This window comes from Periplaneta americana, chromosome 2 (assembly GCF_040183065.1).
Source record: "Periplaneta americana isolate PAMFEO1 chromosome 2, P.americana_PAMFEO1_priV1, whole genome shotgun sequence".
Taxonomy (NCBI): domain Eukaryota; kingdom Metazoa; phylum Arthropoda; class Insecta; order Blattodea; family Blattidae; genus Periplaneta; species Periplaneta americana.
Genome location: NC_091118.1, coordinates 97,350,300 through 97,371,646, shown reverse-complemented (window position 1 = coordinate 97,371,646; position 21,347 = coordinate 97,350,300). Strand labels below are relative to the sequence as shown.

Sequence of the window (21,347 nt, the reverse complement as noted above, 5' to 3'; positions counted from 1 at the left end):
TTCCACTTGAAAATATTTCGTTTACTACGTGTATAGAATACTTCAGGCAAAGTCGGTAGAACAAAGTCGGTATGATAAAATAAGAGTTACGAAGTTCATAATCTTGATGATAATCATCGACAGCATGACCTCTGCCAGGCTGACCTTTTCCGATTACAATAAAATTCTTCTTAAGTCTAAAATTAATCCCTTAGACTGTCGTTTCAATGGTCTTCATTGAGGTCATTTCCTTTTCGGTTTGTAAACATATATTCTTTTTGGAATTCTATTTTCTTGCATTCGTTTTAAATGTTCCAGCTATTTATTTCGGTATTCCCTAATCTTATCAACAGACTTAGGATCCGGGACACTTTAGCAACCTATGTACGTACAACTTGGTTATAGAGTTCCTTGAACATACTAGACAGACATACTGTGAATATAAACAATGACGTCAATGTGCTGCTCTATATTCTACTGTTAACAGTACAATCTAGTGACGGTGGAAAATGAAGTAGGATACACACCTCACAAGTTTTCATGTCACTCGGCGACATTGAAGGCGTTAGAGTTACAACGAACAACCATTTACATATTTGCAACTAATTCGAAAAAATTATTCACTATGAATTGAAAATGCACTGTGATGGCTTGAGTTCGCTTCGTAGGGAGAGACGATAGACTACTATACCTCTGATCATGAACCGGATTGTATCACTAACGCACAGGTAAACAAAACTCATCGCGCCACCTCACTACATCTGTACTCCGTTGCACTGTAACTTCACTTCATTCTAAGTTGTCTCGGATCGTAAGCCTGCTTGTCACTTATTCCAGTTACATTTAATTCTTTCCTAATTCTGTGTCTTTTCATTTGTGGTCAGTGTATATCTGTTATCAGCAATCCTAGGAAGTTCGTACCAAAACATTTTTCTCAGGTTGAGTGCAGTCACGTATATAAATCACGCCAACTCTATTGCACTAGAAGCCTTCTATGTATACTATACTCAAACATAAGCAACTCACAGTATATCCGCAAGCGTGGATGATGACTTTAATCACTATATTACAATAACATGCACAGTAGAGAAACAGTTTCATGAAGTGCTAACGTTAGCAGTGGAGTTATGTAGTTTATGAGCGGTTTTTAACATGGAAAAAATTTAATTCTCCAATCACATGACGAATGCAATACTTTAAAAAATTGCTGGTAATCATATTTCAGCAAATGGAGAAACATTTTACTGAAAAATGTAATGTGCAAATTTAATATACAAAATGAAATTGCTTGAAGGATACGTTGCTACGAAAAAAAACATTCGGAACACTTTTTAATGGGAAATATAAAAAATATATTGGAAAAGTCTACTTCGAAAGCTGATTGAAGTAGACATGATTCTTTATAGATCTGTATGTACTATTGGCATAGTGGTCTACTCACTATGCTATTGGTATGTTGCAATATTTCTTCAAGCATTTTCCTACAACAATCACTCTGCTGTAGTCCAGAAATACGAAAATTACTGAAGCCGTGAGATATGTGAAAGAATAATTCTTCAAATATATATGCCAATCCGCAAAATTTCCAATAGACATTGAAGCAAAATTGAAAAGTGTTCTTGAAAAGAATTATATATTTTTTGTGATTAAACGTCACATACGAGATGCACTATTAGATTCACAAAACTGTTCTTCATTTGATGATGTAGTAATTAATATTGTATCGTATTTCAGATTTGCTGCAGTCACGTCTTGTGACGTAGAAGGAACATTTTCAGCGTACAGATATTGTTTTCCTGAACATAGAACTTTTTATTTTAATAAAGCCAAAATATGCTTTATTATTTATTGTAGCAAGGTTAGAGACACATAATTGATCTTCCCGGAAGAAGGATGTAACATCAAATGAATGAAATATGTGACAGACGAAAAAAAGTGATTTTGAAGCATTCATTTATAACAATAAATTATTACATCGAATACTTTAATAAACTTGTATCCTTAATTAGTCAAATGGTTCTTCTAGTAAATAAGGCGTAACGAAATATGTCCCTCAAGTTATTTGCCTTTCTCCTGCAACGTGTATTATAGATATTTGTTGGTTACATACTTATTCTGGGGAGGTCTTGAATTATATAATTATTGTGTTTGCAGTTTTTATGTATGGATAAATTATTTTACGTTGAAATTACAAAAGTTTTACATGCTTTAGCTTGTCGTGGATGCACTTAACCCATGTTCTTAGAAATGTCACTTGTATCCCTTTGCTTCTGTATCCCCTCAATTATGACTGTAGTTTCCAAGTAACATTAATGTATTTTTAAGCATTTTTATTACATATAGATCCGTAGACTACCACATTTACCTCACAGTACATTTCTTTATGTGACGATGTTGTATCTGTGTCCTGAGGCAGTTCATCTATTCCAGTCAAACTTCCTTTTCCTTCATAAGGTCTCAGCCGCTATAAGTCAGCTTTCCAAACATCACCACACATTTATCTTTATATGAGCGATATTATAAGCTGCTTGATCCGTTGGCATTAATGCATGCAGTCACAGAATTTTGATTAAATGAGATAATAAATTACAGTGACATTAGCTACGGTATTATTGTTAATTTATCTGTACACATTATTGTATATGGTTTCCTATGCTCTTGGAGACCATAAGCGATTTACGTGAAATTACATGTACATGACTATGCACTGACAATCCTTACTTAAAGTTTGAAAGTGCTGACTCAGTCCAATGTAGTTTTAATAGTGAAACGTTCAATATTTCCATCATAGATACCACACTGCAAGTTCATCAGATGGTACAAGTAGGCCTACACAACAGTCTAACAGTCCTGCCACCCATTCATTCGTTCCATAATAAACTTACGTACATACATACATACATACATACATACATACATACATACATACATACATACATACATTCATACATACATACATACATACATACATACATACATTCATACATACATACATACATACATACATACATACATACATACATACATACATACATACATACATACATACATACATACATACATAACCCTTATACATTTTATTAAAACAATTGATTCATAAACACTCAAGATTAAAATTGTATGAAACTCTCACAATTCTGATTCTCTTAAATCGCAGCGAATATTAGGCCTAGATATGATATTATGTCCATTTTAGACAACTGGATACACACTTTTCGATAACAAAAAATGGATATACGTGTATTTCAGAAGAATTCAAAATGGAACCATTACATGATAAAATATTTTAATACAAATCAAAATAACTACATCACATAATATCCTCAATGGGAGAGCACATGACACACAAAATTATTTCATTATCACCCAAAAAGAAAACGACGAGCCGGTCGCACGTTAAAAAGGTTCGTAGAGACCTCGATACAAGTTGAGATCGAAACAGGTCATCGTTTGATACAATTTATGAACGGATTATAATGTTGATTATTATTTACCTGTTCTTCTCTATAGTGAAGAAAACTATATACTGAGTAAGAAAAACTGCAGTTCATTAATCACATTTCAAAATAAAATACTGTGAAAATGTTTGGGGCTAATCAATGAAAGCAAGACATGAAAAATCCGAAGCAACAAAGATATCAGACGAATTTATAGCAGGGCTAACATTGATTTAATTGCAACAATCCGAAGCAGGCGATGGAAACTGTTCGGACATATTTTACTTCACGAAGAACTACAAGAGTATACTACTGCAAGCATTGCTTGGACTTCCAGGCTTCAAAAGACCTTTGGGTAGACCAAGACTTATTTAAAGAGACCAGAAGAAATTAAGATAATGGCACTAGATACACAATCATGGGAAACACATGTGGGCAGGCCAAAAAACTTCTAAGCTTTACATGGCCATGGTTGTGACTACGTATATTCTGGAAATTTATTTAGAGCTCCCAAAAGGAGAAATAAAATCCAAAAGGAATAAACAAAAATAAGAAGAAAATGATGACTAAAATAGGAATCGTGATTGTTGTGATGATGGTGATGTAGATAAAAAAGAACAGAAATAAAAATATATAAATTATGATGATGAAGAAAAAGAAAGATTATTAAGAAATGAAAAGAGAAGAAACAATAGGACAGGACAGAAAGGAGATGAATAAGAAGACTGAGAATGATGGTTATGATGATAATTATAATGAAATATGTGCAAATATGCCCACAGACCACTCGCTACTTTACGCCCATCATGCACATTAATGAAATTTCCGTGAGAGCGAAAGCGGGAACGAAGGTTTCCGCTGGAGAACTTTCGAGCCCTTTATGCATCGTCAGGAAGTGGACAGCATGCAAATCAGGAAGCACTCTGAGGTTGTGCCTGTTTGTTTGTTTTACAGATAGGTTCGGTAAACAGATGAGTGGCGTGAAATCTTGTCATGCAAAGGCGGTCGTCATCTGAAACTAGTCTGCAATGAATTTCTTCTGCCATGGTATTTGCTGTGTGTTGCATTTTCTCTAGTGTCAAGAAAATTTAAACTTCAACATTTAAAAATAGAGTTGCATCTTAGTTGAACGTCTCTATTATTAGCTTTTCACACTGAAGACCCTAGTTAAAATCCAGATGCTCCAAATGGAATTTTTGGTAAATACGAGTAAATGTAGATTTGGGACTGGTATAATTGACTTATTTTCATTTCTCCTGCCATCATTTAAATTATCGGCAAGAATAAGCTCTTGTGGCCCCCGAAACTTTATGCTAATTGTTTAAACAGTGGGTGTTGTAAATTTACCAAGTTATCAAGTTAAAAACGACAATTTCATATGAGTAAAGTAGTTTCTAATTTTAAGTTTATTTTATCGGCTAACGGGCTGCTCATAATGTGTTTGTACCTCTGGTACTTACATTTGTAATTCATATAGTACAGTATTAAAAATAAAGATATTCCAGCGGGGACAATTTTATTGATTCCAGGCTACTAAATTCTGTAACGTAACATTTGACAACTTTGTTAAAATATCATAATGTCGAAGATAAAGAAGGAAGATAATGAAAGGGAAAAGAAAAAGAAGAGGAGACAAAAAGAGAAGGGAAAATAAAAAATAGAAGTCGCTATGTTCCGTCAAGAATTCGATTCTTGACTTTCCTGTATGGACGTTTTCTCTAGTTTCGCTGTATGCTATGGCGTGCATCAGGTCTGACTTGACCAGTCGGTACTGTTTATGCTTTCATGGCCTATGACCCGGCTTATGAAATTGTACAGGTAGAAATGTTACTTTCATTATAGTTAAGAAAGTCTTCTCTTCACTTACATAATAGGCGTCGTGAATTGACCCTTGAAGTATTCTGTTAGATTTGTAGATTTGAAGAGTTTCATAACAGTTTTTTTTTTCAAGTATTTCGCCTTCATTATCCGATTTATTATCATCCTAAAAATTATAAAAACGGTTGTGAATAATATATGCATTGAAAAATCTTTGTTTTAAATGTATAATGAATTTGTAATCGGACACTGCAGGACTTCGACCATATGTGCGAATATTCTTCAACAGAATTATAAATTTTATGTCTGTGAGTTTATTTAGGTGTGAAAGTCAAGTCGGGTAATAAAACAGAGATAAAAAGAGACAGGACATTTTTAAATTCCATTGATTTCGTGACGCTAGTGTCGAGGCGATCAGACGTAAGATAGAACGGTCTGTACTTAAAATTACATTTAAGCATTTTCAAAACGTATTTTTTTATTAATATGCATGTCTAAAACTATTATATAAGTATAAATCTATAATTACCATTATAACTTTTGAGAGACTAATTTTATTTCTTGGCAAATACAGGGTTGTTTCCGATCTCTGATAACGAATTTGAATGACATCATGTGCGTCACGAGTCACACGACGCTGAACTGTGGCGCGAGGTGACAGACTAGTAGTGAGTGATCTCATAGTCAAGAGTGCACGGCGACTCACAGCAGAAATTCCCAAGAAATCGAGCCTTTTTGGGAGGGGTACATTACGACCCTTTCCAATGCCAAGTACAGTTAAGTGAAAATAAAAGAAGCCTGCAATAAACGAAGTTTCGTTATTTCCAAGAAAGGCATCTTCTGTGTACTTAATAAGATTGGCAAAGCTCGAATGGAATTAACTTGTATTATCTCGTGGGGTGCAGCGACTTGTGACGGGGGTTGGATTTGCTTACTTTTTCCATTTTGGAATTAATCTCATTGAATAAAGAAAGACAATATAATCGATACAAGTGAGAAGGTAATGCAGTACAGAACAAAATTAAAAGATCGCGTTTATAAATTGCATAGTTTAAGAATACCCAAAGAGTGCTTGACATACAAGCCAATAAGAAAATTGATATATTGGGAGACCTCGCACAAAATGAACAAACCAATTTTACGTGCAACAGGTAACAGTGTTATGCACGAAATGAGAATAAGAAATAAAAGGGAAGAAGTACAAATAGAGAAAATTTTTATTAATGAAAGTTTATAGAAAGGACGGAGTCACCGTCAGATCCTGTCCTGTCAAGTACTCCAACTCATTTAAGTGACGAGTGCAAGCCAGAGCCTTCTTGTCTACTTGCCCTTAATTACAAAGCTCGTGATGGAGATGATATAGTGTAACGGCTTTTTGTTGTATTCCGCATCAGTAATGTGGAAGATGATGAATTATGATTAAAATTTTGGAATGGTAGTAAAGAAATAGCAGAATCTAAGGGAAAATAAGTAGAATCCAATATCGTCTTTGCTTTTCAAGATCAGTTCCTATTTATCCTGCTTCAAATTGAAACCAGGCTCTCACACGTGAAAAGCTGAATCTAATCTTTCGCTAAAAATGTTTCGTCAGATACAGTTGTTGCTATAATCGTTACCAAGTACAATTTTGACCTTTTCTGACTCCATGTTAAATTACTGTTTTCATCCCATATTGTCTCTTCGTTCTTGTTGGATGTAATTAATAATATCTTAGGTATTTTGTTCTACATATGTGGCGTGTGGATATCAGTTTTCTTCATGTTTCGTTATTCTTCTTAATATCGATGTTTCCTTTTAACTGTTCTCGTATTTATTAGTTTAATTTTCTGTCGGTTCTTGTACTGTACAGTCTACAGTCTGCCATGGGTCTTTTGGCCTTAATATCATTTCTGAAATTTTTTTTTCTTTTTTTTTGTTGGTTATTTAACGACGCTGTATCAACTGCTAGGTAATTTAGCGTCGATGGAATTTCTCATTTTCAAGTGGTTATTTACAACGCTTTATCAACAGCTGTGATTATCTAGCGTCTGAATGATATAAAGATGGTAATCCCAGCGAAATGAGTCCAGGATCCAGAGCCGAAATTTACCCAGCATTTGCTCTAAATGGATTGAGGGGAAAACCCCGGAAAAAACCTCAACCAACTAACTTATTCCGACCAGAATTTGAACTCAAGCCCGCTCGTGTTACAGTCAGGCAGACTAACCGTTACTCCACAGCGGTGGAATTGGTGATAGATGGTATTTGGCGAGATGAGTCCGAGGATTCGTCATAGATTACCTGCCATTTCCCTTAGGCTTGGGGAAAACCTCTGGAAAAACCCAACCAGGTAATCAGTCCAAGCAGGAATCGAACCCATGCCCTAGAACAACTTCGGATCAGCAGGCAAGCGTCTCTGCCGATCGAGCTACGCCGGTGGCCAATTTTTATTCTTCTTCTTTTTGTATTACTTTCTTGTTTTTGTTCAGAATTATGAGCCATAAGAAAGAAGTATTGAACAATACTTTATGAGATTGTTATACATTTTAGCCCTCTCATTCATGTTATTCTATCTTTTTGTTGTAAAAATTTCTGTTTATTTAAAGTTTCGGGTTTGATTGCCTCGTTGAACTCTTTAGAGATTTTCCCCTACCATAAGCTGAATGTCAAGCAATTCTATGGTCAATTCTCGGATTTATCTTGGCAAAATACCATCTTGCTACCACCAATTTCGTCGACTCTAGATACGTACGTAGTTGATGCAGTGTCGTTAAAATCAGTTTAAAAAAGATTACCATTTTCCACTGTAAACTGGTATGCCGGAAACTGCATTCTTTGACTTGCATAAAGGATTATTTCTGTCATTTTTAGGATTAAACAAGTAGCCATAGCAGATTACAAAATTTTGGATATAGGGAAAAAAAGCAATTCTATTAGACAGACTAAACTTAGCAGCTGCCAGTTGATTTCCAGTGATATACGTTGAATTTTGATGAAAATTATTATTATTTTTAGATAGGTTCGTTTTGTAAAAATAAATATTTTCTTTTACAGTTTTTAAAATTAAAATATAGAGTTATGAAATTAAATACTAAACATTATGTTTTATATACTATTTTGTAAATTATGCTTTATTATGATTTTAATAATTAGGGGAGAGTCGGGTAGTATCGGACAGCGGGTAATATCGGACAGTTAGTTTCTTTCATCTACTACACGATGATAGTACCTGATTGACATGGTTACGTTTCTGTGATGTCGCATAGAGAAACGTAACCATGTCATTCAGGTACTACCATATGGTGGTACATGAAAGAAACGCACTGTCCGATACTACCCGATGTCCGATACTACCCGACTCTCCCCTATACATTCAAAATCATAAGATCAAAGTTAAAATATAAATCGTATGCGTAAAGTTATTATTATTATTATTATATTATTATTATTATTATTATTATTATTATTATTATTATTATCATCATCATCATCATTATCCTGGAAGTGGAGGGCAAACCGTAGCACTGCAGTCTACATACGTCCCACTGAAGTAAAGCTAAGTCCCAGCAAGGCGCAGTCTCAGCCACACCAGCTAACTAAGGTCCGTTGTGTACCCAGGTTTCATGCAGGCAACCCTACATATCAGCCCACCCTTACTTCGCCAATTGATGAAAGCAAAAATGCTATGCATTATAAGATGATGGTTGGGAGAGCGGCCGGAATGACGTTGATTCCTATCATGTAGGAGAGGATGGACTCCGAGTAAAAACCCAACTGTGACCTTGTCTGCCATAAGTATTACTATGGATTTTTAATGAAAAATCCCAGGCCTGGCCGGAACACGAACCCAAATCGTCTGCGTGACAGGCTGGTGACGTAGATCATACAGCAGGGACTTTATAATATGCGAAGTTTAATTATATGTTTTATGGTTATTTTTTATTAATACATTTCCTTCTGACTAAACATCGGATGTTGTATTTAAATTCCTCATACAGGATCTTAACATATTCGGAACTTAACACATCCGACATTGTGAAAAATAAATATCGCATTAATATTTACTCAGGGGGATACTTTAAACACTCACGGTCACACACTTAAACAACAACAGCTACACCTAGAATAATATTTGTGACAAAAGTAGGAACGAAACTGCAAAATAACACTGAGTGCCATATTCACGCCACTGAAGAAATCTGGTTACCACGTGATTACTACGAACTAAGGTTCCTCTTCCATTGCAACTCATCGTTTCCGGTTGCTTGTTATGAGATGGTTTGAACAGTTACAACGGAGACCGTGTAAAGCCGCCGAACTCTCAATTTCTTTCTAATTCTGGATGGACTAAAATATAGTGTCAAAATGTGGTTCATGGTTTAAATTTCAGTTTTGACATATTGGAAAAAACGAAGTTAAAATTTAGCAATATTTTAAGAGCGTAACAGCAACTTAGAGTGAATAATAATCTTTGGAAGTTTTTTAGATTAATCAGAAGCGATAAAAATGTGGTGAGAATGGAGTAATGATTATTAGGTCTTGTAAGTTCATGCATTTGCATGTTTTCTTTCAGGGGGCTACAATTACATGCTGATGATTTACACAGGCCTGTAAAATTAAGGGTCATAAAAACTTTTCAAAAGATGTACCTGTACTACATTTATAGTTTCTTGGGGTGCTGATTCCAAAACTGAGTTCAAATTTTCTCCATCACGTACCATTTTCCCGCAACATGCATTAGCACATTTAGCAATGCGAATGTAGCGTTATTGAATTTAATATGGAAAAGTGATGAAGTGAAACATGTCCTATGGCAAATGTTTATGGTATATTTTACAAAACTATTAGATTGTCATAATAATTCATATTTAGTCAAATGCTTTATGCCTTTTTCTCTTCATGGAAGTGGCGTTTGTTGCTTTCCCTTTTGTGTGAGGTTCAAGAGATGTTGTTTGTAGCCAGTGTTTTTGTTTCAGTGACTATTTATTGTTCTGCTGTTCCATTCACAGAGGAAATAGCCTATGGATACTTAGTATATCCAGATTGCTGACCAAGAAGCATGACAAGTTTCTCGGATCTCCACAGATCATCCAGTTATGATCTTTATATTTTACTTTTGTAAGGACTAGTTCAATATTCTCATATGTTTCTTTAAGGTGTACCGAATGACCAACAGGTAACAAAGAATACTTTTTTGCCATGGCGATAAAGCACTGATCACTGCCTTAAAAGTTATTTTCAAGGAATCGGTAAAAATCTTCATTCACCCACTTTGTATCAAACCAGGAATATCATTGCAGTATACTGAGACACCCTCTTATGAAGAGCAGTAGGACGTAAATACTTTACTCCTGAACCAATGAAGAAAAGTTCCTGGTGTTAGCAAACTATTTCTTTTAATCTGGAGCGTAAGAGCTCAGCTTTTTCTTTGAATAATCCTAAATCTCCTATTAAATCATTGAGTTCAAACTGGTACAATCTTTAGGGCTTTCACTTCTACATCACACAGCCTTCTAGATTACGTTTCTGATGCTCATCAACAGGTTAGTACAAAATTTTGTAATAGAACCATAGAACACTGGGTTATGGATGTAGCAAAATCGGCAGGAGGCCTATATTAATACAGGGACATCATTTTATTTTTACTTCAATTTTTATTGTACCTGAGTTTTTGAATGTACTTCACTCCCACCCCCTCTACTAGTAAACTTCCAATCGTTCTCCACACAGAACCAAGCGTATACAGTCAAAGTCGCCTTACGGTCTTAGTAAACACAAACAGTACTGAGTTAGTGAGTATAGTACGTTCCAGAAATATGTTCGCTTTCAATATTGAATCACATTCTCGCACAGGTACTGTCGTCCGTTTGCCTATGTCGCATCCCGGTTTCCCCCACCCACTTCTGCCCGTCCTTTGTGGCTGGGCTGTCTTAGCTCTTTTCTGAAAACATTAATTTCTGTTTGGAATTGGACGTCTATGTAATATTATACAACGGTTTAAAATAACTTAAATAAAAAGGCCTCATTAAGTAATTAACTGTCACGTGATTTCCCTCCTTTCTACGACCCTCGACAAAACCACTTGAAGGGGCAATAAATAGCATGTCTGAATAATTTTATCTTTTCGGATCGGGCAGAAGTGAAGATTGAGTTTACAGTACGTAAAGAACTCTTTTATAGAGTAGATACACAATTATTTCAACATGAGTTTGTAGTACGAAAGACGAAACTGGTAATTGGGATTAGGTACAATAGTATATAGTGCGATAATATGCAAAAAGGAACTGAAACCTGTATAGAAATGAACGGCCATCATTTTCAAATATGTGTTTAAATATCCATATTATGATTATTTTTCAATTGAACTTCATTCTCTGTATTGTACGCTAAAGTGCTGTAACAGTACAATATACACTGCACAATGAATACGTCCGAACGGACAGCTCAGTTCGAGAGTAAAAACACTTATTGTTAATACTGTACTGTATTTTGATTAAAGAAAAACCTAATGAAAATTATCAAACTCAAAATCGCGATATTTCCTGCTTTACGTAAATGGATGAACTACTTTTCATTCCTCCTATACCTAGTAAAGTGATTTGTTTGTATCTTACGCCAGTATCATCGAACTCCAGTGGAAGGGGGTATCAAACGGTGTTTCCGGTTCACAACCTTTAAGCCAAAGGTATAGGCAGGTTAATATTAGAAATGTTAGTAAAAATAAAATGATGTCCCTGTACTATAACATTTAAAATATTGTTATGTGTAAAAATGGTGCATGATGTGTCATTTTTATGTCATTTCTGGCTTCAGCACACAACAATACATAAAGGAGAGCTAAAATTTTAAAAAAAGTTTCTTTAAACTTGATTTCATGTTGCATGTTCATTACATTGCAAATGTAATAATCGATGCTTTAAATAAGGAAGGACCAACAGTTAGTTACATACATTTTCTAAATCCGAATCACTTACTGTAGAAGTAATTAACAATGTAACACTAACACAGTCTGATTACTTGGAATAGTTTTTTTTTTCTTTTTTAACGACGCTCGCAACTGCAGAGGATATATCAGCGTCGCCGATGTGCGGAATTTTGTCCCGAAGGAGTTCTTTTACATGCCAATAAATCTACTGACTTGAGCCTGTCGCATTTAAGCACACTTAAATGCCATCGACCTGGGCTGAGATCGAACCCGCAACCTCGAGCACAGGAGGCCAGCGCTATACCGACTACGCTACCGAGGCCGACTCTTGAAATAGTTATGACCCAGTGAATTAAATACGATCGAGTACTCTTATTTCTTACTGATGTAGGAAACTATATTGTTAGAACTGGAAATACATTAAAAGGAATTTTTTATATTATTCATACATATCTTGCGCATGCTTTCCATTTCGTTTTTGAACTGATAGCTCAGTGATTTATACTGGTTTTTAGCAGTTTCTATTAAGAAAACTTTTTTTTTTAAGTCCCCATCGAGAATTCAGTTATTCACATCAACCTCAACTGGTGTTAGTACGGTGGAGAACATTGCTCGATGCTGATGTTTGCTTTGCCTGGCATCTATATAGGTCTACAATAATATCAAAGAGGTGGTTAACTCCTTAGGCTAGGGGGACGCTGCATCCATCGGAACAGCTCAAAATATTCTGGGAAACAAAGAAGTGGAAGGTGATCTTACTTTCATGTCTGCCTACTTTTCCGGTTTACTAAGCGCAATCTCCTCTTTGAAAAATATAGACTTTCCTATAAATATGACATTTGCAGTTTTGAAGAAACTGTAACCAGCCTAACTTTTGTTCCTGACAGTATGGGCAAATGGGCTACAAACAGATGTCTGAATTCTCAAGCGTTCTCAATTAAAATCTTCCACCATTCCAAAGTAAGTTTACTTAATCTTATCTGTTACTGTGAAACAGCATCATGAAGAATACTCCAGTCATCATGCGACGTGGAGAGAAGTTTTTCAAGATTCAAAGACATGTTGAGGGACAACAGACTTTATATCTTAATTTAAAACCTCGTCATATGTTGATTTTGTAGTGCAACTTATTCCTTTTTCTGTATAGGTATAGTGAATCGAGTAGTTCAACTTTTCAGCAATAATAGAAATTTGCACCCGTCTGACTTATTGTGGCACCATAGTAAATAAATTAATGCATATTTATTGACATATTTTGCAATTTTGAAGAGCATATTTGCATGCATATTTAGTAAGTTTTAGGACATGCACTTTCCAGATCCTATTGATGTTGCAAGATTGGCGCTCGTAATCCAGTACGAGGAGAAAACTAAACCCACAAATCTCATAGAATCTAACAGCGATTGAATGAAGGCTATTTTGGAGAAAACCCGTAAGAAAGTGATTGAGATCCGGCTGAGCTACACTCTTCAATCCTCGATGTCCTTTCGTAAAAAGAAACATTTGTTTCACTTTAAAATGATTCTTCCTCTTCAGTACTATTGGCATCAGATGTAATCTTCATCTTCATCAAAATCGATAAATATGGAACTTTTGTAGAAACTAGGAACTTATGTGTACCTTCTTTAAATCTCTCGGTTAAAATTTGTTTACAATCCAGTCTATTGTATTTTGACACCTGTTTCTCCAAGTGGCCTGCGGCCTTTCTCCTCGGGGCTTTCCCCAGCCTGAACATACCTCACGATGTTTGCTAGACGCATGAAGTGTGAACTTCGTTATTATATAAGTTTCTCCATTCTCCTATCATTTTCTCCGTGTTCGTTGCAAATATTTTTCTAAGTTATTTTATTTTCCATCGCTTAACATTTGTTTCTCTCTAAGTGTTGAAGCTCATGATTTCGTAATACAAAACAACCTTCACTTTTACAGAAAGCGGAATCTATGACAACAAATCCTCAATTGAATCCTAGTGTGCACTTCAAACGTTGATCCTCCCTGTGGTGGCAGCACATCACAACGTTGCAGACGGCTCGCAGACAAACGGAAGCAGATTTCGCCCCAATGAGCTTACGTTTACAGGAATAAAAGTTGAACCCTCACCGAATGAACACACCGACTTCTTAGCGTGGGAAATTAAAATTTACCATAATCATCATTCTCCTTGCACGTATTAGACCTGAGGATAAGTAATAGTTTCCTGTCAGAATTTTTAAATATCTCCAAAGATATTCTACCTTTCGGTTGGCAAGTCGTAATCTGTCGAGCTAGGCGTTCTCTGTGCGTACGAAGGACATGTTGTTGTCAATTTTGTCTTTCGTATGGTCCTGATTTGACAGCCATATGACAGCACTGGTCTTGCCAAAGAGTTGTAGACCTTGATTCTTGAATGTTTTCAGAATATGGAGATTTTGAATACCTGATTAGTAGTTCTCATTAGCGTGTTATGATTTAGATCTTTTCTGGTTATAGGACCTATCACATTCTTTTCATAGTCAATGTAATAGCGTAAATACTTAAATATCCAATGGTTTCATCATACCATATACATATTTTATTACAATGGAGTTCCTAACTTTAAATATCATGACTTTCATTCCACATAATTGAATGTTCATATTGTTTATTTCACGGCTATAAATTGGAGTTTATATATAAAATGTTGCAAACGATTCTCCGAGTCTCTATTAGCTACAATCCAGTAAGTCCAGTTTCAGTTATCTGTTAATCCGATGCTTTATGGTGTCTTTATTTCCATTAACTGAAATGAAAGAATACTCTTATTCATGCATTATTTTAAAATCTTATTCAGTGGAGGTTTTAGTCCGGATGGCGAACCAATGATCTCACACAAATCTTTGTTTCTTTTTTCATTGTTACAAATTAGCTTTTAAATGAGATAACGAATATACATCACGCTCAAATGAATTCCTACAACGCTTCTCTCGGCCAGAGGAGCACATGTGTGAAAAAAATTCAACAGGTACACAGCCATTGTGAACTTTGAATGAACCGTGAGTTGCAGAAACACCACAATTCACGTTTATCCTCAAATTCAGTTTTTCATATTTGTATACATAGGCCTTTCAAGTGGTGTAAAAATCCCACACGCCTGGTGCTCTGTGGACATTTCACAATGGCAATACGTTACAATAAAATTGCAAAAACACAACAAATCCAGGATATGTGGAATTTTTTTAGAAACTAAATTTTTCAGTTTGCGTTTCTTTCATTTTACAGGATTAGAAGAATTTTAAGAATTAAATATGCTCTTCCGATAATATTCCATTGTTGTATGTTTGTGTACGTTTTTAATTTATTGGCTTAATGAAATAAAAAAATGTCTTCCGTCTTCTTCACCTAAAATTGTTTTAAAGAAATAAAATGTTTGTTACTATGGTCTGTCCCAGGAATCTTTGGAGTTGAAAGACAAAACAAGATCTCTGCGCAAGTGGTATGTGGTAGTGCTAGGCCAATGACTGCTCTGGGGGGAGGCATTGCTTGAACGAAGCGAGCAATCGCTTGCAGGAGGGGATAATTTCAATCTGGACTATATCTTTTACCACGAGCACCTTACCCCTTAGCGGTATCGAGTTGATGCTGCCCGCAATACACTCCGACATAGATAGACTCCGCCCTCATATGCGCGAAGTTACTCCACAGATTCCTGGGACGGATCATAGTCGTGAATTGCAGAAACCTCTCAAGTCCAGACAATTCAGATTTTATTTCATAAATACTAAAGATTAAAATTAAAGTTCATATAGCCTATGTCAAACATTAGAACTTAATATTCTTCTTTCATAAAAATAGTCACTGCAAAATACAAATGCTTTTGAAGATAATCGGTTTTTTGTGCCTTTTGAAAAAATTACTTAAATGGCCATGTGTGGTTTATACAATTTACGATTCAAATGGCTTATACGATGACGCTGTGTCAACTATACTGTTATCTAACGTGGACAGAATTGATAATAGTGAGGTGGTATTTTGGCGAGATGAGACTGAGGATTCGTCATGGAATTATCTGACATCATCTTAAAGTTGGGGATAATAATGAAGAAAAGAAAAAGAAGCACGTAATCAGGTCAAAAGGGATTCGAACCCAAGTCCAAGCGTAGTCTCGGCACACGAGTCCAGCTCGTTATTATCAGATAACACTGGCGGCTGTGTTTCACAAACTCTTTATCTACAAAGAAGTGTTTGAGTACTTCCTGATCGATGACTTCTTCATTTCTGTGGCTCAAGCCAAACCAATAATTATAATAAAATATTAAAACTTAATGACAGATTGACAGATATTTTTTTCTCTTGTATTTATTTGTGAAATTTGGGTTTTATATTGTCATCGTTAACATTTGTTTTAGTCTTCCATTCAGGCGATCCGGGTTCGACCCCTTGCCAGGTCATGATAAAATTTGTGGTGGACAAAGCAGAAGTTGTACAGAGTTTTTCTCGGTATTCTCTCGGTTGCCTATATCATTCCATAACACTCTCCACCTTTCTCTCATTTCATATATCATCTACAATAGCTGAAAATAGTCTGGGGCGAAGTCTTCGGGAATATGGGTTTCAGATGTTGATATAGGAAGGGATTGGGCTTCGGACTTCGGACTCTGGGGATCATCAGGCCACTCGTCTGAGGATGGAAACTAGCTCTTTCGGGGCTGAGGCAGGTTGGCGTCGGATTCACACCCTGTCGGACTTGGAGAATCATCGCATATATAGGGCGCAAAATGGACCAAAGCGAGTTTAAGTGCAAGAATTCTGCCATGGAAAAGTCAAGCCAATAAACACAGTAATCAGGACTAGATTGCTGGGTAACCCTTCCATGCATTCAAAAGCGCCAAATACAGAGTTTGGAAAAAGATCTGACGTTTTGAGGTTGGCAGTAACTGTGGCTAAGACAGTCGCGCAGCGGTGGGAGGATTGGGAAAGAACGTCATTATTGATGCCATATCAGTTGCAATGAATCCGTGGAACGCATCGCGTCAAGCGTTTGCCGTGGAGATTTTTCTCAAAACAAATCACTCAGTAGTTCTTACGCACCGTATGTTCGACAACATTTTAGTGTAGGTCGACATGGGCTAGTTCCCAGCCGTAACACAATTTTAATGTGGGTAAACAATTTCAGAACAATTTCTTCAGCATCAAAACGTAGGCCTAAAGCCTTGGTTTTTCTGAACCGATGCATGCGACTTGTGAGGTGCGAAGCCCGCCTCGCACAAATCAGGACTACACGAGAGATAGTGAGTGGTTTCTATAACAGCGAGGTACGCAGACCTCGCATCTCGCAGCTATAGAAACCACTCACTATCTCTCGTGTAGTCCGGATTTGTGCGGGGCGGGCCTCGCACCTCGCACGTCGCATGCATCGATTCAGAAAAACCAAGGCTTAAGCCAACAGGAAGGCCAAGGACCGTCCGTATGCCGGAGACATACTAGGCAGGGCAGTGCTGAGCTTCAAAGTCAGGCTCCAGAAGTGCATTAGAAAAAATTAACGTCATTCGGAGGGTGTAATTTTCAAAACCTAATTTTGTTCTTCTGAAGTCTGATTTATGTAATATGTAGATAATCGGCGATGTATGCAATGGAGGGGAAATGAACTGGCCACCTATCCAATTATCTCCTGGCCTAGTTGCCTCATAAGTGATGTCATGTTGTTATCACTTGTGAGGTTCAGACTTGTCTTCGGACACTTGACTAAACAAAACAACAACAACAAACATTTTGTTCTTTTGCATTAGTAAATGGCAATAATGACTTTTCGATAAAATAATAAAAACAAACTTACATTAAAATACAACTGTGTTGTCTCATTTAAAAAAAAAACATTAGATCTTTTTTGCCGGACCCTGTATTTTAGTAATATATTTTTCACATGAACCACTTGTGTTCGTATTGTCATGTACTAGAAGCAGCGAGAATAACACAGTACGTATTATTTATGTGATGTGTAATCTTGATATAAACAAAGCGCTTGTGTACATTACTTGCCGTCCTCGTTCACTTTTTACACACTTACTTTTCGACTCTTATTAGTCTCTATAAAAGAGAGGTTTCAAATACAGCTGCAATAAAAAGCTCACTGTCCATTTGAATCTCCTACTTGCTGAGTTGCTGGCGCATGTAACGTGCGAGGCAATCTGGTGGTAAGCAAATCGAAAGGCAAAGTCTGAGCTCGTTGTGTTCGGTCTCGCAACTTTTCTCAAAGCTGGCTTTTGCCAATCATCTCTTTGTGTCCGCTGTCTAGTGTTATTTTACGTTGCGACGTTTCTGAGAAACAGAGCAGGACACCTGGACTATTAGGATCATTATCCATCTATGTGTTGGCGTACAAGTCTGTGAGTTTCCCCATAATTTCCCTTATAATAATAGCCATATTCGTGAACCGAACTTCATGCACTCAGAGTATGATTCACGAAATTATACCGGAACTTAAGAGCTGACGGCTGAGATAATTTTGAGTAAAGATGTTCATGAGTCAGACTGTCATTCGTTAGACGCTGTGGAAATTTAGATCTTAAGAAAAGAAATGGTACGTGTGTTAACTTAGAGAAATACAAAATAAAAATAGAAAAACACTCAAATGATATATTAAAAAAAGAGCCTTATAATATAGAATGTTGACAGCTTCTTTCTCTTAAAGTTACACAACGTTATTTTGCATTCTAATTTGAACATGTTTTTTTTAGTTGGTTATTTATCGACGCTGTACCAGCTACCGGGTTATTTAGCATCGATGTAATTGGTGATAGCGAGATAAGGCAGAATATTCGTCAGAGATTACCTGACATTCGCCAACCGCCGCTACACACACTTCTCGTGATACAGCTGTAAGATGTCAAAGAACTCGGTAACTCGGTGTGTCTCGATGAGCTGTTCCCTGGTGCTGCGTTGCAAGCAAGTCGCAGCGCGCAGTGGCTTGAATTGAGAGGTTTTTAAATTAAATTTACACAAAACTGAAATACACCAGAGGGATAAATTATTCTTTATTAGTTTTCCTATCGATATGGGCAACAATCACTTACCGATTGTTGAACATTTGAGAGAGAAAAAAAAAACATTTTTTTCTGAAAGAAAAACTATTAACTTTTCGCTAATATGATATTATAGTTTTGTGTTACATACAACATGAGCTATTCGCTCTGAAAATCTGCAAGGCTATTTCACTTCCACCATATATACATATATATTAAAATTCCTTTGAAGAACGAAAATATACATTTGTTCGAATCACATTTCTACATACAGTATTTAAAGGACAAAACTAATATTCCTTCAATCATTTATTACACCGTGCAGCATGATTTTCTATGAATTGAAACTAAATAGGACTTCTTATCGTTTTTTGTGTGCTGATTACGAAAATGAACTTAGTTTTTGCCCATCACATCAGAATATTCCACAATTTGCAATTTTATTTTTAATTAAGGGACGCGGGACTGAATTTTCAGACTTCCACATTTCTTGACATATTTTCTTAAAAATTCACTGTAAATTAACAGTATTTGAATTTAATCGGACTAATAGTTATTAAGTTATTACGTTTTTAAGGTATTTTATATGCAAATAATGCCAATTAATCAAACGTTCCATGGGTCACTGTTTTCTAGATATAACATTAAATGTAATAATATTGGTTTTGAATATGAATTACATTCATAGAAATAAATACTTTTACAGTTAGATATTTAGTATAACGGATTTTATTTAATTGTAATGTTTTAGGACGCATTGTAAACCCTAATCTCGCCATGTTAATTCTACCTGCTTTAGGTAGTCCCTACACTTCTGTCAGGAACTATTGCACAGTTATGAAACTTTGCACTTTATAGTTTGGATCTTTCTGAATCTTTGTGTATTTTTAAAGTATGTTCGTACAAAAATTAATATTTTAAATTATTTTTTGACAAAATGTTTGTTGTTGCAATTTTAAAGTAACTTCATATATCTCTCTGTAAATTGATAGGTTAATGTGAATATGAATTAAATATTTCATGTTCTCACCGCTACCCCATGCCTGGACTGTGTTTGACACTGATAGAATTTGTCGATCTCTTTAATAAGCGGTCACTCCCTGATCTTTGTACCTGAAGTAAATGCACACGGATGTGTAGGTGCCTGTTCCTATCTCTAGTATATTTATAACTGTTTAAACTGTTTAAAGTGTTTTGCAGACAGTATGTCTGAGCTACTAAAATCTCGAAAAGTCACGCACAGATGCAATAAAACATGTGTAATTGCACTTTGTAGCAGATTTTAGAAATTGTGCTTCTGCGTAAGTTAAAAAATAAACAGATCGTGGCGTGAAAATATTTAGACTCTTCATGCTTTAGAATATGACGAACGGAATTGAAAATTTTCCTTAGTTATGATAAAAACATTTTAATGAGGAACATGGTGAAAGGTTTCATCAGGACATCAAAGACATGGAAACTAGATACCAAGGAAAGTAGAGTGTGAGTATGATGCCTGATTACTGCTGGATGCTTAAGAGAAACAATTTTTCAGAAACGCATACCAGGAAGTCAAGGAAACGAAAATTTCAATTGGAGTGAGATGCACATATGGTCAAGGTAAGGTTACATGAGTGTAAATATTATGTTACTAGCTTTTTTATTCAGTTAATAGTTCTAATTTTGTCACAGACTCTGATTTACACGTATTAAACAAACATGAACGCGATATATTTGCCTGTAAAAATGTTGTTTTTAGATATTTCGTTTTTTTTTTTGTGAAAACTTCTGATGTGATGGGGTTATTTGGAGGTCAGTTTCGAATTCAGCACAAAAAAACTATTAGGAATCAGTTATCAGATCAAAATCATCGGAAAAAAGTATTAAAATGCAGCACAGTGTTATCATAATACATTACTCTCTTGAATTTACTTAGCATATTCATGCTTTCCCCATCTCAACGTCTGGATTTCATATTCCCAATTATATTAAGTAACAAATTCAATGAGTGCAGTTCTGCATTAATAATACCGGTAATAGTATATTTTGTTTTATTGTACATATAATAATAATAATAATAATAATAATAATAATAATAATAATTATTATTATTATTATTATTATTATTTTTATTATTATTATTATTTATTTATTTAATCTGGCAGAGCTAAAGCCAGTAGGCCTTCTCTTCTGCCCAGCCAGACTCTAATTCTAATTGAATACAATTGGTTACATAGTTATTACCAGGGAACG

At 35.6% G+C, this 21,347-nt stretch overlaps 1 protein-coding gene across 1 annotated transcript in view; it reads right to left on the bottom strand.

Moving 5' to 3' along the window:
- The window catches only part of LOC138694450 (protein spaetzle 5-like), a 238,736-nt gene that overhangs the window by 204,888 nt on the left and 12,501 nt on the right, over positions 1–21,347 (bottom strand). The window lies entirely within an intron of this gene.